This window comes from Typopeltis vanoorti, chromosome 9 (genome assembly GCF_054136105.1).
Source record: "Typopeltis vanoorti isolate ZY-2024b chromosome 9, IOZ_Tvanoo_1.0, whole genome shotgun sequence".
Taxonomy (NCBI): domain Eukaryota; kingdom Metazoa; phylum Arthropoda; class Arachnida; order Uropygi; family Thelyphonidae; genus Typopeltis; species Typopeltis vanoorti.
This window is the reverse complement of record NC_143557.1, coordinates 57,401,250-57,412,367: the sequence shown is the minus strand read 5'-3', so window position 1 is coordinate 57,412,367 and position 11,118 is coordinate 57,401,250.

Sequence of the window (11,118 nt, the reverse complement as noted above, 5' to 3'; positions counted from 1 at the left end):
TCGTATGTCGTAAATACTTCAGTCAGTATTAAAATGTCTATGTTGTCTATATCTTCTTCCTTCAGATAAGCTTGCAGGGTCAGCCAGTATTTTTGAATGCTTCTGATGTTGACGTGGAAAATGGACAGTCCTTTTATGGGTCACTTGTTTCCATTCTGTTATTGATTTCAGAATGTGGCAATTATCATATTCCGGGTGATTACATCTGCTTGGTGGTCTTCGTTCATGTAGGTTGGTGTGCTGTTCCCTTCTTTACGAGTCGTCAATATTCCTTTTAATTTGGCAGCCTGTTGAGGTCTTCTACGGATTTTATTTGGATTGGTTTTGCTTCTTGTGTCTTTTTAAGGAATATTTTGCCTCTTATCCATATAAACTGGTAATTTTTTTCTGTTTTTACTTTCCTTTTTTGGTAGAATATAATCTTATTCGCCTAATTATCAGAATATTTTCTGATAATAAGGCGTTAAGTAATCGGACAAGTATATTGGGGTATTGTCGTAGGCTCCTTTCAGATCCTTGACTACTGTTTTTTTTAATCCTGCTAGCTTTTATAAGTGATTTTAAAATTATATATGGCTAATTTTTGTTGGGCTGTTGATGAGTCGCACCACGACGGGAGGAGGACGGGAATTAGTTTCTCTTTTCCTCTTTTGTGTAAACGATGCGCTGACTGGATATCTTTTGAATCAATGGGAGCGCCAATTTTTTTGGCTTAGTTGTATTACGGTGTCTTTTAGATGTTCCGTTGCAATTTCCGGAAGACCATCTATCAGGAGACCATTTTTATACTTTTATACTTTTATACATTTTTATATTTTTATACGTTGTCTCTTTAATTAGATTATGCTGTCCTTCCGTTAGCTCTTTAACGCAGTTTTTAATTTCTCTGACGGTTTGTAATACATCTTCTACCGAGTTGTTATTAAATTTAATAAATTCCTCATATTGGTTGAATTTTTCGGTAATCTGTATGTTTTAATAATAATAATAATAACATTATTATTATTATTATTATTATTATTATTATTATCGCTCGTCCCGTTTTTATAGTTTTAATGTGGTTCTAACTCCTGTTTTTAATTTAAAAGTGTCATAAAGAAACTCTACTTGTCACGCTGAAGACAGTGACATATAATTCATCGAAATCGGCCAAGTGGAATTTAAAATCTGAGTGTGCTAAAAAAATTGAAGCGTACACCACGGTTGCTAACGAGTACAGAACAAAGGACGTCGCCATCTTTGCAGCTGTCCAGAGGAAGAAAGAAGAGTCATGAAGTGCAACAAGTGTCAGAAGGAATTGCCGTCCGACGGATGTTACATAACCTGCAGGAAATGCCATAGGAATCTTCACTTTACATGTTCCGGACTTTCTGAAACAACCTGGCAACGCAAATCCAATGCCAAACGAGAAGAATGGAAGTGCCTAAACTGTAGAGAGAACAAAGAAACGCCACCACCCATGACGCAACTGATTACGCCGGAGGGAGAATCGGACGATGAACTGAACAGACAACAAAACACCGGTGAGTTTTATAATTTGAGTTCCGTTAATTTATTACTAGAAAAAGGTTTAGAAAATATAAAAGCCAGCTTGGTAGATCTTGTCCAAGAACTATTTGATAAACAGAATAAAGAAATAACAAAAAAAATTAGCGAATATGAAGAGTTTGTTAAATTTGATAATTCAAAAGTCGAAGAAGTCTTACAAATGGTAAAAGACATTAAAACCAGCATTAACGCATTAACTGAGAGGCAACACAAATTGATAAAAGACACATCGGAACTCCGTCAAGAATTTAATTCCCTGAAACAACAATACGAAGTTTTAAACCAACAACAACATAAAGAAGACCTTGTCATAAATGGTCTTCCAGAAACCGAATCCACAGAAAATCTCAGAGACGTAGTTCTAAAGTTAGGCCATGCAATTGACATCCCCTTACAGCATAATGATATTCAGACCATAAATCGGTTTCCCAGGAAGAACAGAAAACAAGGTTCGCCACGACCGGCACCAGTCATAGTTCGTCTGACAAGCAAGGCTACAAGAGACAATCTCATAAAAGCCAGCAGACTGAAAAAACCAGTAGTCAAGGATTTAAATGCATCGCAAGACAATACGCCAATCTTTCTATCTGAGTATTTAACACCTTTCAATCAGAATCTTTTGTTCCAAGCAAGAAAGGAAAAAACAGAAAAAAAGCATCAATTTTTATGGATCAAAGACGGCAAAATATTCTTGAGAAAGTCACAGACTTCAAAGTCTATACAAATAAAAAGCTCGGAAGATATAGACAGGTTGCCAGAGTGAAACAAAAGACTCTTAGTTCAATAAGAAGATCTCAACACAACAAAAATGAATGTGAACCATCAGATAGATGTAATTACACCAGAATACATCAGTAATTGTAATTTCGAATCGCTTGATGCATGGAAACAAAACACAGTACAAGCGAGAGGTATCACAATCTTGCATATTAACATCAGAAGCATCCGAAAACATTGGTTATTATTACAGGCTTATCTGAGGAATTACACTGATATTATTAATATATTGATTCTTACAGAAGTATCCATAACTAATTACGAAGCGACTGCTTTCCAAATTCCAGGCTTCCAACAACATAGATCATGCCGCCAAACAAGAAGAGGGGGTGGAATATTAATATTTATCAAACAAAAATTAATAGCAAAAGAAATGGCCTATCAGTTTGAGCATGCCGAAACCCTCTGCCTCGAAATCATTAATACCACGAATACACAGCATCCCATAATACTAAATGCTATTTACAGGCCACCAAACCTAAACATGATAAAATTCTTGCACGAACTCAATTGCTGGCTTTCAAGCCAAGAAATATGCTCAACCGAATACCTAATGATAATTGGCGACATAAACATAAATATTGCAAATGAAAACCAGAACAACACTGTACAATACCTAGACACACTATCCATGTACAATCTAATACCAACAATAACATCATGTACTAGAGAAGAAATAGTCGGTAATATTATCACTGCCTCCTGTCTAGACCATATAAACGTCCGAGCATCACCAAATAGTTACACTGCATCTGTCATAAAGTGCAAAGTAGTAGACCATTACTTCACCGCTCTAAACCTGCACACCAAGACAATACCCATGCAATGTCCCACAGAAGAAAAACGACAGAAAACAATAATAGACGAGGAAATAGTCAACCACGAAATAAGAAAAACAGACTGGGAACACCTGGCATCAAATTCAGCAGATATCTTATGCAACAACAACATTAAACTCACACTGGAGGAAATATATAAGAAAGCTACAAAGAAAGTCCGAATTCGATCAAAAACAGCACAAAATCCTTGGATAACACAAAACTTAATCCTAGAAATACACAGAAAGGACGCTTTATGGAAAGAATTAAAGCGATATCCAAATAACACAACTTTAAAAACTGAATATAAGATAACAAGGAATCGCCTTACAACACAAATCAGAAATGCAAAAAGAAGCTACTACAGAGACAAACTAACCTCCGAACAAAACAACATGAAACAAACCTGGCATCTGATTAATGAGATGCTAGATTCTGTTTCCAACACCACTGCCTCCGAAACCATAAAACACAGCTTCATGAAAGACGCAAAACCTATCCAACAACTAGCAAATGACTTTAACCAATACTTTGCAGACTCCATCCAAGAACTTCACAGAAATATTCCCCCAATCACAAAACGAGACCCTCCACTTGGACCGCGATCAAAACAGACATTATGGTTCCCAACCATAAAAGAAGCAGAACTTCTCTCAGCAATACATCAAATCAAACCAAACAAAGGCCCAGGAATAGATGGTATCAGACCTATAGATATAAAGCAACATGCAACTATTTTAAGTCCTATCCTACTAAAACTAATAAATAAAATATTTAAAACAGGACAGATACCAAGTATGCTAAAGACCGCCATAATTACACCCATATACAAACAAGGAAAAAGAAATTTAATCAGCAATTACAGACCCATAGCAACATTACCAATTATCAATCAAATTATGGAGCGGATCATACTGAAGAAACTCACAGCATACACTGAGATCTTTAATATTATCCCCAAAACACAATATGGTTTTCAGAAAAATAAGGGAACAACATCTCTCTTGGAAGACTTTACAGACGTAATTAATACCGCCTTAGACAAAAACAAAATAGCCATGGTAGTCTTTATAGATCTAACCAAAGCATTCGATACACTTACACATCAAACCTTGTTAGAAAAGCTGAGGCATGTTGGAATAGACGGGCCTCTTCACAGGTGGTTTACAAACTACCTCCAAAATAGAAAGCATATCACACGTATCGGATCAAACCGAAGCAGAGAGCTACCAATAACCTGTGGAGTGCCACAGGGAGCTGTACTCTCCCCAACTCTATTCAACATTTACACACACGATATTAATCAGTTACCACTCAAAGGTAAGATATTCCAGTACGCAGACGATACAGCAATAATATCACATCCAGAATAACGCAAGCATAACCCAAACAAATATGCAACATGATATAAATCTGATCATAGACTGGCTCACGAAAAACTCCATACTCCTAAACTCAGAAAAGACAAAATTAATGATATTCAGAAATCCACTGACTCGACCAGTTAATAACAAATATATAACCATCCAACATCCACTTTCCAACCAAAAAACACACAGAAGAGCAAAACCACTACAATCACTCAGGTTGAAACAATACGATACCTTGGAATTTACCTCGATGCAGATATGAACTGGAACAGCCATATAAAACATCTACACAACAAACTCCGAACAATAAGCGGCAAACTCTACAAATTAAAAGACATAGTTCCCATACGCCTAAAAACATTAATATACAAAGCACTATGCCAAAATATACTAAGATACGCTATAACAACGTATGCTTTCTGTGCACCCTACACATTAAATAGATTAATGTCACTACAGTACAAAATTACAAAACTGATCTTTTGGGAACAAAGAGAAAATCATGACCTTATAAACATTGCAATGGCAGAACACAAAATACTGACAGCAAAACATTTATGTCACTATGCAGCCTTGCTAAAACATTATTTCGATGCCAACTACAGGACAGTTAGAAATACATACCGTATAACAAGACCTCAGACTACTAATTATATCACATATACAGGGTGTTCGGGATAAATTTGACATATTTATAATTAATTATATTTTTCCGTAAGTTGCATGTATTAACACACACTTCTCTTCATTTAAAAGTTTGGACCCTTCTTCATTCATATACAAGATGTCAGAAAGGATGGATAGCTGGAACCCACCTGAATCATGGAAGAGAATAACTTGTATCATGATGATTCATGCCCGCCATCAAAATAAGGATATTACGACTGCTGCCCAATGCTCCCTGAATACAGTAAAAACAATCAGGCATGAACTAGAGACTTGCAATGGTGACTACGAGGATGTAGCAAGAAGAAAGATCCCTAGCAGACGATCTGATTGCGTTCGTACAGCAGAATTCCTCGCAAATCTGCAGGAACAGGTGTTGAAGAACCCTGGCATTGGAATTCGGGCTTTGTTCGTGGAGTTGCTAACTGTAGTCAAGCCCTGGATAACAAGGGTAGCCAATGGTAGGCCGTATGTATGGCAGCAGGATTCGGCCCCTTGCCACACCTCTGGGAAAAGTCAAAAATGGTTGTCTGAAAATTTCTACGACTTCATCAGTCCAAATGTTTGGCCTCCAAACTCCCCAGACCTTAACCCCATGGATTATTTTGTATGGGGCGCAGTTGAAAAAGACACCAATCGCACTTCCAGTAATACAAAAGCCCAGTTAATGGATAAAATTAAAACAGTTTTTGCGGCCCTTCCCAGGGAGACTGTAGCATCAGCTTGTTCGAGGTTCCGAAGCAGAATTGAAGCTGTGATCGATGCTAATGGTGGTTATTTTGAGTAAATCTTGTTGATAGTATTGTAATTAACTCTGCCTGTAATGTTTTTTTGTCAATTCATTAAATTTAATAGATACAAAGAAGATTTTCTTTTTCCTTACGAAACTGTCAAATTTATCCCGAACACCCTGTAAATACAATAATCACTACGGAAAGGCCACGCGAAACTTCTACATCCCCGACATGATAAATAAATTACCTTTTGAATGCAGAAACCTTACAAACTACAATAGCCTGAAAAGAGCTGTAAGGCCATACTACGAACAAGAAACACGCACTCAAAATACCATACAAACTTAATGAAACAATATATTCGCTCAGGCTTCCAGTTCAGCGACGCATCAGTACATTCCAATTTATTGTGTGTGGGGGGGGGGGTGCGTGTGAGTGCGAGCGCGCGAATTTCTCAATCATAGATTCCGTAGCATCCTAACACAGAAAAAAAAAATACATAATAACCAACTGGTGTCATACTCAGATAAGCTTACATTTAAGCTTCGAGGATGAAAGGAAAAAAAAAATAGTTCTCATCCAAGATGTATCATATGTAACGAAATGCATGTAATGTACGTATCACAAGAAAACCAATATATGTATTATATATAAACCAATGTACGTAATGTAAATATCACATGTAAACAAATGTAAGTAATGTATCATATGTAAACAAATGAATGTAATGTATATAATAATTGTAACGAATGTATGTAATGTATATAATAACTGTAACAAATGTATGCAATGTAAAGAAAAAAAATTATCTTAAAAGTAAATCATGAGTTTACACCATATGTTTGTGAAAATAAGGACACATAATATTCAGATTGCATATGTGTAAATACTGTTGTATAATCACACTTTTTCAAACTTGAAAAAAAATAGTAAACCACAACATGTAATATTATACAACTTATGTAACTCTGAACAATATAATTGTAAATTATTATTATGATTGTTATATAAAAAAATTGTTATCATCATTACAATTTAAATCTCATTATATGTAGCACAAAGTGCTGAACCTTGTAAAATAATATACTGAATAGATGATCATTGTACATATGTAAATATTTGAAAGAACAATAAAAAAATTATTATTGTAAAATTGATATGCTGGGAACAACCCACACTTATGCAGGAAGCACGGACAAAACACAAAATATTTAAGGTGAAACACTTAGGCCACTACACAGTCATGTTAAAACATTACTACAGCCCAACCTATAGACTAACCAGAACAACATATCACATAACAAGACCACAGTCAACAAACTACATAACATATAAGTACAACAATCACTGTGGCAAAGCCATCCGAAACTTTTACATACCTGACATGATAAACAAACTGCCGTTCGACGACAGAAACCTAGGAACATACAGAGAGCTGAAACAGGCGCTATATAAATATTATAGCGAGAATGAAAATTAGAGCAATTCCTGTTTCTCGCTCCCCTCCCCCCCCCCACACAAACTTATGACAAACCTCCTCTCAAAAACCATCACTACAAGAACACAAAGAAACAAACACACCATGTCTAAATCCAACCCTATTTGCAAAAAAAAAAAAAAAGAGTTAAACTGTAATAGCAGTCGAAGTCTTCCAAGTACGTACCAACAAACAGTAAAATAAACACCTGGCTTGTGATATAGGAACATAACCATGAAACCACCACCATCTATCATCTATTATCTTCCACAGATAAGGTCTGCTAAGCTTCGAAGAAGAAAATTATTAACTTGCAAGTATCTGTTATTCACAATTGTAATGTGTTATAAATATTATATATATATAATTATTACAGCATCTATGTATGCAATTTATCTGAGACATAAAAAATATTATTATTATTATTATTACTATTATTATGTATAATTCTGTATATTCAAAAATTCTGTATAATCTTTATTGTTAATATTAGAAGAACATGTATTGTAGATACATAATATAGAGGCAAAAAACTATTTTTTAAAATTTTAATTGAAATCCACTGTAGAAAATGTAGCACTTTGTGCACAATTCTGTAAAATTATAAGTTGCAATGTCACTCAAGATGTTTATTGTGTGCAAATATTTTAGAAAATCAATAAAAAAATATTATCATATCAAAAAAAAGTAATAGTAATAATAATAGAATTTTTTAAATAATAATAATAACTTTATCATTATTCACATATAATATTTACAATACGTACTTGCACGCTAAGCAGCATACGGGTATTTACATGTATTGCTAACATATATTTTTTTAATAATAATAATTTTTTATATAGATATATACTCTTTCTGTATATATCTATATACATTTACGTAACATATTTTTTTTTACATTTTATTATATCTCAGATAAATTACATACATACATACATTCAATAATAATAATAATAATAATAATAATAATAATAATAATTTATTGATTGCTAAAATATGTATACATACACTAAACATCTTGTGTGACATTGCACCTTATAATTTTACAGAGTTCAGCACTAAATGCTGCAATTCCTACATTGGATTTCAATTAAAATTTTTAATAATACTTTTTTGCCTTTATATTTTGTGTTATGTATTTACAACGCATGTTCGTCTAATATTAACAATGAAGATTATACAGAATTTTTTGTATAATTTTTTATTTTTTTATTTTATTTTTATTTTATTATTATTATTTTTTTAAGTTTGAGAAAGAATGATTATACATACACATTTCTGCATTTGCTTATAAAGATTGCTTGTAGATGAGTGAGGCAAGTTAATCCCACCTACTTCGAAGCTTGGGTTAGCTTTTATGAAGAGAGTGGGATTTAGCCTTCACTATTTGTGTTGTTGCTAGTTTATGTATGGGATGTAGGCATTGGATGCTAGTGATTTGTGATGTGTACATTAGTGTTAATGGTTTCTTAACTTTGTTGGTATATTTTCCAGAGTTCGTTTTGTAATGTTCTGTAGTTATCTACGTGTTTTAACTTTCTTGGTAGGTTGTTGAGTTCCGTGGGTATCTGATGTGATCTCACAAAAGAATCGTATGAGTTGTTGAAAGGTGTGGGGATGTAGAGAGTTGTTGTAGGTCGTGTTATACGATATGTATCTCTGTTGTTTCGATAGATGATGTTGAAATAATTCCTTGTTAATGTCATGTAGTGTTTCAGGTTTTTAATGCTCAGAATTCTATGTATCGCTATGTGCTTGTCGGATATTGGTGGTTGTGTGCAAGGTGTTCAGATCACTGTTGACACGATTTTCCTGTGTAGTGTTTCTAATTTTGTTAGGTGGCTGTTTGATGTATTTGTATAGACTGTTATTCCGTATCTAAGTAGGGATTCGCAGATACCGTAATATAGAAGTTTTTTGTGTTGGGTGGAATAATGTCTTTAACTTGGAAGAGTTTTGCTGCGATGATCCGGAGTTTGGTGTGTAGGTATTCTATATGTTTTTGTCCATTTAAGGTGGGAATCTATATAGAGACCGAGGTATTTTGCGTGTGTTACAGGTTTGATTTCTGAACATTGGCAGGTATTTTTGCTGTTAATGCAGCGGTATGTGTGACAATGTATCGATAGTGATGCGGGGCGTATGATTCTTTGGTTGTATATTATCAACATTTGTGTTTTGGTGCCGTTGATTAGAATTGCGTTTTGGTGGAAGTATGTTGTGATTTCGTTTAGGTCTTGTTGTGCTTTGCGGAGAGCTGTGTTAATGTCTGTGTGGATTGCTAGTAGTGCAGTGTCATCTGCGTATTGAAATATTTGACTTCTTATGGATATGTTATGAACATCGTTAATGTATATGTTGAATAGAGTGGGTGATAATATGGCACGTTGAGGTACACCGTGTTTTACTTGTATACTCCGACTGTGACATGTACCTATTTGTGTTACTTGTGTTCTTTGAGAGGTAGTTCTTGAACCATGTATGCAGTGTTCATCTTATACCTATTGAGTATAGTTTAGTGAGTAGTATATCATGTTCAAGTGTGTCAAATGCTTTGGTTAGGTCCAGCAGTATAAGGACGGCGTACTTGTTTTTGTCGAGAGCTTTGTTTATTGTGTCGGCAATGTCTTCTAATAAAGTAATGGTGCTTTTTGTTTTCTGAAAGCCTTATTGGTTTTGTGAGATGATGTTGTACTTCTGTAAATAGTTCTGTAGTCTGTTGTGTGTTATTTTTTCTAGAATTTTTGAGATGACTGGTAGTGTAGCTATTGGTCTGTAGTTCTGAGTATCGTTTCTTTTGCCGTGTTTGTATATTGGCGTAATTACTGCAGTTTTTAGTTGTTGTGGAATAATGCCTGTGTCGAATATTATGTTCACGAGTTTCAAAAGTATTGGATTTATTTGTTCAAAGTGTGTTATAAGGTCTGTGAGTCTTATTTTGTCTATTCCCGGAGTGGTCTTTGGTTTTAGTTTTAGGAGTGCTTCTTTCAGTTCCTGTTTTGTTATGTGTGGAAAATACATCGTTTGTTGTTGACTCTGTGTTGGTAGTTTTTTGTTGATCGTTGATAGTTTGTCTTTTTTGAGTTGTGTGATGTTGTTTGTGAAAGCATGGTTGAATGAGTCTGCTAGTTCCTCTTGGTTTGTGTCCTGACCGAAGCTTTTTGCAATAAAATCTTGTGCTGAAGTTTTCTTTTTTCGGGTTACTAATTCGTTGAGTGTTAGCCCATGTTTGCTTAATGTTGTCGTTATATTCCATTTTGGAAGTAGTAGCGTCTTTTTGCCCTACGAATTTTTGTTGTTAGTTTATTTCTTGTGTTTTTGTATAAGGTTTGTAAATGTGCGTTACTGGGTGACTTTTGAAGTTTTTTCCATAGATTTTCTTTTTCAGTAATAGTATTTAGTATGTCGTCATTTATCCATGGATTGTTGTCTGTTTGTCGCCTCGTTTGTTTAGGTTTTGTTGCTTTTTTGTATATTTCTGTGAACTTTAGTTGAAAATTCTCGTATAATGTTACAGGATCGTTTATTTTAAGTAGGAAATTCCAGTCTGTATTTTTTACTTGATTATCGACAATGCTCTTTAGTATGATCGAGTTTTGTCGACTTTTGTGGTGGTGAGAGGGGAGATAGGAAACGTAAGTAGTGATCGGCAATTTTTACGTGTATTTTTTTTCTGTTGATCTCGGTTGAGATATAATGTCTAGGCTTGAATCCTCGAAATTTTA